General features: G+C 38.5%; 1 pseudogene; it reads left to right on the forward strand.

Moving 5' to 3' along the window:
* The first annotated feature begins 7,328 nt into the window (after positions 1 to 7,328).
* Positions 7,329 to 7,485, forward strand: LOC145253038 (U2 spliceosomal RNA; annotated as a pseudogene).
* The last annotated feature ends 3,119 nt before the right edge of the window (positions 7,486 to 10,604 follow it).

Below are 10,604 nucleotides of genomic sequence, written 5' to 3' on the forward strand. Positions count from 1 at the left end.
ACTGCCTTGTCTGTTTTGCATGACAAACCTTATTATTTTTTACTTAAATTCTCTTTCTCCTGATCACTAACAAATCAAATCTGCTCTACTTCCTAAGTTGACACTAAACAAATCCGTCTCACGTAACTTAGATGGGTCCTTGCTCCCCGCCCTTGACCTTAACAAACTCGTAAATCGATACCCATTAACACCTAAAATTTCCTAGGCATGCTCCCGATTATAACTCCCAACCCATAACCAAGCTTCTAAGTAAATACTTACTAGCCTTAGTCCAATACATTGACTTAAAGTAATCTATAATGAACAGTAACCGTTAATATCTCTTTATTAAGAGATAGTATTGCAATAATTATTACACAAACTAAACCGGTACTCATTGAAATAAAAACTTCCGGATATTAAGAGAAAGGCGAAGTCATTCTCCTTAGTTGTAGTCTAAAGGCAACTTGCTCAAATTGTCTAAAATTCCATGCATTCGTATACAATACTACTTATCCATCCATCTATACTTTAACTATACTTACAGAATATGCAATAACCTATATCTATCAGGTATAACTGTACTCCATATCAAATGTTCTCTTGTCTCTATACTGAGCATATCTAATCTTTCAGTCTTACTAAATGTCCGGTTTGGGCACCAAATCAGAATTTCTAGTAGAAAGTAGATCATACTCTAACACTTTATCCTAATCCTAAACCTACTAAACCATATCTAACCATACATTCCTAAACCTACTAAACCATATCTAACCATACATTGCTAAACTTACAAAACTATATCTAACCATACATCAACTCGACTCTCTCGATCCAATACTGTAGCAAATTTAACTGCTTCCACTGCATGAATTTTACGTATACCCTCTCTCAGTATAAATGAAAATGGACAGCATAATAATGCCCTTTTTAAACCACACTTGAGGAGTGAAAATCTTCTGTAGAAGCTAACCTAAATGCCCGATTTTTCCAGGAGATATTAACCTAAATAACCAATAAATATTAACTACCCATGCGGGGTCGCAGAAATACCTGGATTAGGACCCAGGCGCGGGGCGAACCCCCTCGGAGCTGATGGACCCGTAGGTCTTACCAGGCCATCCGTCTAGGAGAAGGAAAACTCTGAAACTAAACCTAGGGGAGGGAGGTCTCTTCAGTCCTGGACGACAACCTTCCTAGAGCTGGTGACTCAAACAAATCACCGGTTGGCAAACCTAAACTGCTTAAGGAGGAGATAGACTCTGTCTATCGCTCGGCTTTCATACTCCTTCTTTGCCTATTGGCCAGGCGTAGAGGTACTATCACAGGGACTCGCTTGAATCACCCAGTGGTTGACCTTGTTTCCTTACTAGGGTAATGAACGCCGCTTTTCCCCACTCCTGCCACATCCCATCCCCCTTAACTGGACACAGTGGGGTGCTTCAGTGCCATATATGTCAGTGCAGTTGGACTGGGCTGGCTTTGCCTAATGGATTGAGGGTACCGGATTGACAGTTCCTGGCTGCTGTTTCCGACTGATAGTACAGGAGCCCTAACTCTTTGGTAGCGCTTAGAGCGGCTGCTCCATCAACAGTTGTAAAATATCGGGATGTTTGTAGTGCCATGTCGCGCATGGAAAGGGACCCTGCACTCATCCCCGGTGGGCTTTCCTGAGGCCACAATCCTGTGGGTGAGGACAGCTGATGGTCTACTTGTATTGCATGTCTGGTATTCTGCACAACTACTTGTCCAGCACCCCCTCACTCATCCACCCTAACTGAAACTTTTAAATAAAATAAAATGAAATGACAGCTCAAGCAAAAGTTACGTTTAAACCAGGACCAAACTCAAAGAAAACCAACCTGCCTCCTCCCTTGAGGCTTGCATTTACTAATATCCGCGGGCTTAGAACTAACTTAGATGATGTTGAGTCATTTCTCCTTGTAAACACCCCGGATATCTTAGCATTAAGTGAAACTAACCTTCACTCCTCCATACCCTCTAACCACTTTAACATGCCTGGTTATCTCCCACTCTACCGTAAGGACTCGGACAGACATATGCATGGACTTGGAGTCTATATTCGAAACACCCTCCCCCTAACTAGAGAAATAAAACTAGAATCAGAGGGCCAGGCCTTTATGTGCTTCAGACTAAATATGCAACACAATATTAGCTACTTATATTTTCTCTACCGCTCTCCCTCAAACCAAGACTGTACCCTAATAAACAAAGTCTCAGACAGCATAGATATAGCACTCTCCCTCGATACTAGCGCACAAATACATGTATTTGGTGACTTCAATGTCCACCACAGTAACTGGCTAGGATTCTCAAATCACACAGACGTAGCTGGTAGCGCCACATATAGCTTCTCTATATCTCATTCCCTATCTCAGATGGTTACATTTCCGACACGTTTCCCAGACCAGCACGATCAACATGCCTCACTTCTAGATCTCTTTCTGACAACAGTTCCCAATGACTGTACAACAAATGCCCATAGCCCACTCGGGAATGCTGATCACGCTGTGATAATGGTAGAAATCAGCCTAAATTCTCGCCCTAAAACTGAAGACCCACTACTCAAAACAACGAGGTATTACAAAAAGGCTGATTGGGAAGCCATCAGGGAGCTCATCAGAGATGCCCCATGGCAAAATATCTTTACTCTTCCAGCGGAACAGTGTGCAAATGAGACAACTGAATGGTTCAAAACTGCTATTGAAGCACATGTTCCCGCACGGAAATACTATAGCAAGCCCCACTCCCCCCAATGGTTTACTTCTGCTTGTGCAGCTGCCATTTGTCAAAGGCAGCATGCGTTCCGCAGATTTAACCGACATAAGTCCAGCTCAAATAAACAGAAGTTTATAGAAGCTAGAAATAATTGTAAGAGAGTGATAGACACAGCTAAGTCAGATTACTCTGAAACCACCAGAAAGCGCATCGAAGCACAGAAATTAGGAACCCGGGATTTTTGGAAAATCTACAACAGCGTAGTTAATAATGTACAGTCAATTATTCCCCCACTAACAAACAATCATGAGGTTGCTTGCACGGCAACTGACAAGGCTAATCTGCTTGTCAGTCGGTTTGCCTCAAACTCCACACTGAACTCGGTACACCACTCACTCCCTGATTTTCCTCTGCGAACAGACGCCACACTTGACGACTTGAAAATCACCCCTTCTCAGGTACATGCTATTATAAAAAACCTAGACACCTCTAAAGCATGTGGACCAGATCTCATCCCGGCTGTGCTATTAAAAAAATGCTCTGCCGAGGTTGCTCCAGTTCTGTCCAAACTTTACAATAAATGCCTTAACGAATCTTGTTTTCCCGACTGCTGGAAAACCGCCTCTGTGGTACCAGTCTTCAAGAATTCTGGTGAAAGAACTGACCCACTAAATTATCGCCCCATTAGCCTCCTCCCGCTTTTCGCCAAAATATTTGAGTCCTTAGTTAATAAAGCCCTAGTCCAGCACCTAACAGCTGCTAAACTCTTGACTGACAAACAATATGGATTCAGGCAAGCCCGTTCAACAGTAGATATCTTAACTGTAGTTTCTGAACGTATATACCGTTCATTGGATAAAACAGGGGAGGGTAGAGCGGTGGCCCTTGATATATCTAAGGCTTTTGACAGGGTATGGCACGATGGTCTTCTAAGGAAAATTAGATCATATGGAATCACTGGAAGAATTCATAACGTAATTAAATCCTTCTTAAGTAATAGAAAAATCAAAGTTGTCCTCGACGGACGTACATCCAAACAATATGACATAAATGCGGGAGTGCCTCAGGGGTCTATCCTTGGACCTCTATTGTTACTGATATTCATAAACGACCTCCCTGATAATATTGTTTCGGAGATGGGTATATTTGCCGATGACACCACTCTCTATAACAGATATGAGGGGAAAACAAATGAACACATATCCAAGAAAATGGCAGAAACACTAGAGGATGACCTCCAATCCGTAGTGGAATGGGGACAAAAATGGTTGGTCTCATTCAATGCTGCTAAGACTAAGCTTGTTTCCTTCAATAACTACAAGAAACCTTCTCTACCACCAATAGCAATGGCCAAGAACACATTGCCTGAAAGTACTTCTTTTAAACTCCTCGGCCTAACGTTTACAGGGAATATGAACTGGAATAGATACATTGAGAGCATTGCCAAGGCTGCTGCAAGGAAGGTTGGCTCCCTCTACCGTGCTAGAAAACTACTTACGCCTGCCAGTATCCTATACCTATATAAGGCAACCATTCGCCCATGTATGGAGTACTGTTGTCACATCTGGGCTGGTGCATCTGCTGCTTGTCTCTCGCTCCTGGACAGGGTTCAAAAAAGAGTCGCAAACCTGATAGGTCCTGAACTGTCATCTGGGCTTCAACCTCTGTCCCATCGACGAGATGTTGCATCCCTCTGCCTGTTCTACAAATACTTTAATGGTGAATGCTCTGACGAACTGCAAACACTTGTACCTCCCCGACGTAACTACCCCCGACAAACCCGACAAGCTACTAAGTCTCATCCCTTTACAGTGGAGATCCCTAGGTGCAAGAAAGCCTTTTACTCCAATAGTTTCTTCCCCAGAACTGCGGGTCTTTGGAACTCCCTTCCGGGATTCTGCTTTCCCAACTGCAATGATATGCAGAAGTTCAAGTGTAATGTTAACAAACATCTTTCTACTCTTCTCCCTTAATAATGACCCCGCTAATTAATTCCCTAATAGTAGCCCCCTGCTTCAAAGTGGCACTGTGCCTTGTTTGGGGTGAAAATTGAATAAAAAAAAAAGAAAAAAAAAAAAAAAGCTTATCAAAACATGGAGCTTCCCCTAGACGAGAGCCATCCATTTCAGTTGATGCCAGATGGGGATCAGAGCATTGATGATGTAAAGATAATTCTTACAAGTAATCTGTTTTTTTTGTTAATTTTTAATTCATTATCGTAACTCCAAATCGTGTTGGCCATTTTTTTTCTTATTCTCACGTAACGCTCGACACTTGTGATTTGTAAATCATTTTTGCCAATTTTCTGTAGTTTTAAAGTAAAAATCTTTTTATGCAAGAAAATGAAAAGCAGTGGCCGCCAGCAATGAAAGCATTAAATTAAGTCTTCATTTTCATAACACGATAAAATAAATTGAATTTAGGTAAATATCGCAGCGGTAAAATTTCATTTAGACTTTATTTTTCAGATTATTATATATAAAGATTTATTATAAATAATATAATTATATTATATATAAAAATTTAATAAATAATAAATACTATAATTATATTATATATAAATTTAAAAATATTAAATAATATAATTATATTATGTATAAAAATTTATTAAATAAAACCTTAGAGAGTTTCTTTTCAGTGCTTCTAAAGAATTTGAACTTAACCAAACCAACTTTTTCCAGACCCAAGCTCAGGTACTTACCATTATTTTCAACTAAGGGAATGGGAGCTTTTATCAAACGGTCCTAATTTGTTGTTGTCAATTTTCGATTGTTACCTAATTATTCACTTTTACTGGTGCCATTTTTACCGGTACCATTTTTACTGGTACCATTTTTATCGAGCACTATATATATATATATATATATATATATATATATATACTTTCAATCTGTTTTTACATAAGCGGTAATATATTGCTACACAGTCATGAGCATGTTTCGGTCTAGCATTTAGTCACTGGAAACCTTTTCAGGAAATCACGCTTATATTAAAAAGCGAAATTCTTAACCTTTTTGAATATAAGCGCTGTCGTCTAAAGCGGTCTCTAGTTACTAAAAACTAGCTGACCGAATCATGCTCATGACTGTGTAGCAACACATTACTGCTTATGTAAAAGCAGACTGAAAGAATACCTTGCTCTACTTCTGTACTGAGCACTCGTATTAACCTCGTTATATTTAACTGGTTACCTAAACTCTGGAAAATAGCAACCTTAAATTATATATATATATATATATATATATATATATATATATATATATATATATATATATATATATATGTGTGTGCGTGTGTATATATATACAGTCATTCACATAGAGTACTGTTTCGCTGTTTCCCAGTGCGGCTAGGCAAGCAATTATCTCAAGCCAGGATCGAAACCGATCGCCCAAACACACACACACACACACACACACACACATATATATATATATATATATATATATATATATATATATATATATATATATATATATATATACTCCAGATAATGCATCGAGCCACTTGATGTATCGAGCTAAAAATACTACTGCAAGCTCCAAAGTTTGATAACGCTAAGTGTTAGAAGGAATAGATTATTGCCTAGAAAACAGAGCTTTTTTAATCTTTGTCAGAAACATTTGACAAAGTTGTATGAATGTGAGGACTAAAGGACGAAATAAGGGAAGAGCAAGTTACGCGGCTGCCGAAAGTAAACGCAAGACCCCCTTTTCTATTCTGCTTACTTATGGAATGCACTTTAGTATTTTCATAAAATATTGAGTCTCGTATATCCCCCCTCCCCTAAAAAGAACTAGTTTGGACGTCGGAAAAATAAATACGATCTGATTATCCTAAACGTGATGGATGACACACTCTGTGAGTTTGTTTAAACTGAAAACCGGTTTTCGCAGAGCCAGCAGCATTTACTCGTCCCAACCAGTCTGATCCAGCGGCAGGACAGGTTTGAGGAAGCTGAAAGCCAGGTCGAATGCAGGAGCTGTTGAAAGTGTCGACACCCTCTTGCATACAGCACCCAGTATTCCCAAATAGTCACCCATCTTGTAATCACTGGGCTCAACGTTGCTTATCTTAAGTGATCTAACGGTGCGTTAATGTGATTTCCTCTATAAAACTCCCACAGAAAGCTGTATCTCATTCAGCGATGCATACAACAGAGGCGTTTATTCTAATAATAGCCCAAATCTAACTCTGTACATTTTTAGTCGCGTGCAAGCGACTCTATAAGTCACTCTGTCAGCCGTCGGTCGGTCGGTCTGTCAGTCGGTCGGTCTGTCGGTCTGTCCGTAACACTTTTGTGCTTGGCCTTTTTGGTTAAGATCAAAGGTCTGTTGTTAATAGATGCTGTTCTTAGCTTTTTAAGCTTTTCTTGGCCTTTTGGCCAAGATCAAAGTGTAGTATCTATTCCGGCAGATACTGCAAGCAAAGACCATATGTGGGGGCGACCCCACATATAAGACCTTGGTCAATGTAGGGGTAACCCTTCATACCAATTGTCACTATTCAGCTCCCCTACTCCCCGGAGAGTTGGTCCCCATTTCCCCTTCACTCCTCACATTAAAAATCGGCCTTGTGGCTAATTTGCTCGGTGGGGGAGCAAATAAATACCATTTTCTTGGCCTTTTGGCAAAGATCAAAGTGTAGTATCTGTTCTTACTACATGCTGTACTTATGTTTGTAACTTTTCCTTGGCCACATAGCTAATATAACGTTTCAAATTCCTTAAATCAAATAATTTTTGTGATATAAAGTGGGGGATCGCTTTTCTCTAATTATTTAATGTAAAATGGTCACCCACTTTACAACCAGTCAGTTTCAAAGCCATTCAAGTCATTCTCCAGATGATTCAAGTTGTTTTTGAACGATTCCAGTTATTTTTAAGCATTCAAGTCATTCTTAAGGTCATTCAATTCATTCTTAAGTTCATTAAAGTCATTCTAAGCCATTCACTTTTTATTTATTTAAGTCATTTCAGCCCATTTTTCGGTCATTTTAGTTTATCTTTAAGAATTTCGTGTCAATCATACATTCACGCATTCATTCATTACACGAGAGCACGCGACTAATGGCTATCGGTCTTTTTTTTTCAATAGCGGCATGGCTTCTTTATAAAAGACAAAAATCATGCATTATTTTAAATAACAAAACGGTTCGTCATCGTTTATGTAAAAAAAGTGGAGTGATGTTGACGTAAGTCGAAAAAAGTAAAAATTATGAAAGAAGAAAAGAAAAAACGAAAATCTAATTAATTTTCTGCGTTGAAAAATATCTTAAAACGCGGGAATTCTATTATTGCGCGCGGCTAATTTTTACCTATTTTGAAACTTTATCTAATTAACGAGAGTTAAGAAACTTTCCTCCCCTTATACAAACACCTGCCACTCTACGTAGGTTTCTGAAATGGAAATATTTTAAGATAAATAAGTTTAACACTTTTTCATCTGCAACTCTTACAAAAAAGTTATACATTTATTCCAAAAAAGAATATTAAAGCTGAAGTCAATTTCGTCCGTGCATAGACCTTAGATCAGGGGTCGCCAACCTACGGCCCACGAAGGGATTTAGACCGGCCCGTGATGACTCTATGTTTACCATTAGAGACGAGGCTTTCGAATTCAACAAAAAGCCTCATTTTATCTTCCTCCTATTCACCCAACCGAATCTGAATACTGCAGGATGCACAAAAAGTCAATAAAGCGTTTAGAACGTAAATTGATTCTTTATTTTTGATGATATTCTTTCTGTAATTTTAACGCAATCTGATTAAGACATTGAAAAATTTAAGAAAAGAAACGAATGCAAAATTTAAACAATCTTTATTCATGAAAAATAATGTCTTTTAAATGTTGCCCATTTTCAGCTTCGCATATTTGTGCTCTTTCCCAAAACATTATTCATGACAGATTGCAGAATCTCTGGATTGCGATTTAACTCCTTTATTTCGTTTCTGATGTTTTCCTTCAATTCTTACAGGGTTCGAGGTTTATCAACATAGACTTCTTCTTTAGGATATTCCCACAAGAAAAAGTCGTGGTAGTCAAGTCTGGGGGAGGTGCTGGCCATTTGACATGCCTATAGCGAGAGATAATGTTGCCGCCAAAGCATTGCCTGAGAGCTCCACACAGTCTCTCGCCGTATGTGCCATTGCCCCATCTTCTTGGAACAATAATCTGGGCCTATTTTGAATTTGTTGGTGCGGGAAGTCTGTAAATAATAGTCCGGTATCTTTCTCCAGTAACAAATTTCCATCTGGATCTTCAAAAAATTTGCGTCTTGATCTCCAAAAAAAATAAGGTCAATAATCTTCTGCTCCGTTACTGCACGCCATACAATGAACTTTACGAGATGCCACTGCTTTTGATGAATTGCTCTCGGATTTTCAGAGCCCCAAAGTCTACAATTTTGTTTGTTAACGAATCCATTAAAATGAAAATGGGCTTCATCTGACATAATCAACTTTTGCAGAAAATTGGGATCATTTCGGACAAGTTCTGACATTTGAATTGCATATTGAACACTTGTTTGAAAATCTTCAGGCTTCAAGTGTTGAACAAGCTGCATTGCATAAGGAAAGAGTTTTTAAATGTGCAGAATATTATGCAGTGAGTTTCGACATATCCCAAGTTTGTGAAACGGCGTCGAATCGATGTTTCAGGATGCTGTTCCACGCTCTCTCGCAGTCTTTCCCTATTTTCATTTGTGATGACGTTTCGATGTCAGCCAAGTCGACAAAGATCAAGTACCGCTCCTTGGTCTTCAAATCAGCACACAATGTTTTGAATTGTGTTGTGACTTGGGCTTTCTCTTACATAGAAATGCAGTCGATAAACTTTTTGAGTCAAAACAATTGAGCCCTGATTTTAGTAAAACAAACTCAGAACTTGCGTACGTTGTTCAACGGTATACTTATCAATAATTAATTTCCAAAATATTACCAGTAAAATATTTGAAATAGAGCATTACTGTTAAAATGACAAAGATTTTCAATCCTGCAGTGACTTTTTGAACACCCTGTATTACCGCAAAAAATACGATAAAAACTCAATCGTCTATATTTCTGCATAAAAATTTAAAAATAAACACAAAACAAAAAAACTGAAATCCGATTTGAGCGATTGACTGGCGACAGGCATAAAGCGGGGACATCTTCAAAGAGACAACGTTGTCTCGGTCGGTTTTCTATTTTATTTCTCCAACAGCGACCCCTATCGTTTACTCCTGTCACCTAGTCTTTGTAAGTTACTAGAATTTTTCATGTTTTTATCTTATTATATTTCTCCTCTTCTCAAACAAGAGTCTTTCAATAATTTGTTTTTGTGCACGCTGCATGGCACGATACGGCTTTTTAAAGTTTAATTACTTTGCAAATAAACTGGATAAAGTTAGAATGTATGAACTACCGAAACAAAATTCAATTGAATGTGATCAGGTCATTTCGTATTTACTCATTCAAAAAAGAAAGAAATTGTATGTGTCAGTGTTCAAGCTTGCCACGATGGAACATTATATTCTCAATTATTTATTTATGGAAGAAAAGGTTGCGGTGTCTTCAAATAATTCACTATATAACTACATTTATTGTCGAGATAGTGACTTATTTGGATGATTTAAATTTCCTAATTCAATGTAAAACGCAATTTATAAACGAGGTATATTACCATACTGGCAGGGAGACCTGGCATTACCGGGAACGAATAAGTGTCAACGAATGTTTCATCCTCCAATATTTTATTATCTTCGAAATCGGTAAAATCGTCCATTTTTCGATCCTCCTCGCAGTTACTTAGTACACAATACCAATACATTGTAGTGGACATTGCACTGTAGAGGACCTACTAGTGATTTCATAAGATCATTTTTATATGATGGCGTTAATTAAAGCT

Source organism: Euprymna scolopes, chromosome 29 (assembly GCF_053919585.1).
Source record: "Euprymna scolopes isolate OS-2025 chromosome 29, ASM5391958v1, whole genome shotgun sequence".
NCBI lineage: Eukaryota > Metazoa > Mollusca > Cephalopoda > Sepiida > Sepiolidae > Euprymna > Euprymna scolopes.